We start from the raw sequence: 1,840 nt of genomic DNA, 5'->3' as shown, positions 1-1,840 counted from the left end.
TTGCTTACTTTGTATTTTTTAAGTCTTTCCCCAGCAGACCCATTTTCTCCAGAATTGTCCTAAAACAAGAGAAAATGGAAACACTTATGAAAAATTTTAAGACAGGGCTGCAATCTTAACATTAGAAAATATGACACAGCAGGACATGCATACAAAATACTGACGTTTGGTTAAAACATTTGTAGACATATCTTGCATGACAGCACTACAAAAACACAACAAAGTGAAAGAATATTGCCTTATATACTGGTTGTCTTATTATTTGTGGGCTTTGTGTAGAGTGACAGTTAATACACAAGAGAGCCTAGTGGAAATATTACAAATGGGTCGTTGCCTTTTCCAAGCCACGCTGGCCGAGTTTTTGGCCCCGGTAAATGAATGGTCCTTTTTTTACCCCTCATTTTAATAAATTGAGCTGTCTGCTCGTTGCTCCCTAAAACAATTGAAATATTAGAAGTTTTGTCTCAGACCATCTAACAAATGAAGCCGTGCAGTGGTAACATTTTTAAAGTTCTTTAAAAAAAAAAACTGGCTTTGTTTTGCTAAGTATTTGAGTAAATTAAAACACAATACTTACATTTAAATTCCTCGGCCGCCACAGAACTCTCACCCTTGAAGCCGCTTTTGGATAACACAGCCTTCATTGCACCACGGTGATGCCATCAGCCTTCAAATGCGATTTTCGAAGTGCGCACCCTTCACATTGGGATGCAGCTATGGTATTGAGTCAGTCATGGCATTGCGCTGTACATACACCCCCCCACTTACAATCCCTGCCGGTACCAAGACTCGAACCCACAATCGTTGGGTTACAAGTCTGACTCTCTAACCATTAGGCCACGACTGCCCCTTTATAATAATGGAAGATCAAATAACAGAATTCCAATCAGAGAGATTCATATGAATACATTATCGCTATTGATTCTATCGAATCAATCAAGCAAGCAAATCTTTATAACAATTTTTTTGTGCAGCATGAAATTATGTGCAGATTAAATTAACTCTTCAAAACAAAAGCAATAAATTTAACTCAACAAAGCTTGTTTTGTTATAAACAAATACATTTCACAAATATTGATGTTAAGAGGAAAAGTCACAATAAGAATAATTCATGAGATGTAGTTACATCTGTGGTCAACCTGTTTTTTCCTGAAATCTACAATTACATAAAAAATTGGATTTTGTGGCATATTTTGTTCACACTACTCAAACTTGCATTATTATGAAATTTTACTAGCAAAGATTCAGTCAGTCAACCTCAGGCTTATCCGAGTTTATTTTGGACTTTTATCCAAATGATTCATGTGTGCGAGGCACTTTATTGTCTTTCTGCCATATTTTGATACCAATAAGGACATATGTCTAGGCAGAGAGACTTGGATGTTGAAGGGAATCACGTGGTATGCAACTTTTCCCTCTGAGGGTACTGATTATTTGAGTTAAAAGAGATTTCAAACAGAATGACAGTGAGCAGCCTTTATAGTAAGAGCTGCTGGGGTCACAGCTTGCCTTTTCTACTAATCTGTCTTTTTCTGCTTTTTCCGTTCTCTTTATTACTCTCTGTCCGTCTCTCCCTCACGCCCTCTTCCTCTCTGCCGCTTTTTCCTCCTCTCATGCCCTCCTCTTTATGTTAAAAACAGCGAGTCGCAGACTGAAGCACACCAGAGCGTTGTGTGTGTTAACGTTTCCCAGTGGCAGCATCACAGTTTGTATGAACTTTTCAAATGTCTCTGAATCTGGTGGAAGACCATCATGGCGCTTCTTGGCTTTGAACGGTTATTCTCCTGTGAATTCTCCTCTCCAAAGGGCCTCTGCCTTCAGAGGCTCAAAGAGAAGAAAG

Source organism: Sinocyclocheilus rhinocerous, unplaced genomic scaffold (genome assembly GCF_001515625.1).
Source record: "Sinocyclocheilus rhinocerous isolate Xijiao unplaced genomic scaffold, SAMN03320098_v1.1 scaffold857, whole genome shotgun sequence".
Taxonomy (NCBI): Eukaryota; Metazoa; Chordata; class Actinopteri; order Cypriniformes; family Cyprinidae; genus Sinocyclocheilus; species Sinocyclocheilus rhinocerous.
This window is presented reverse-complemented; position numbering follows the sequence as displayed.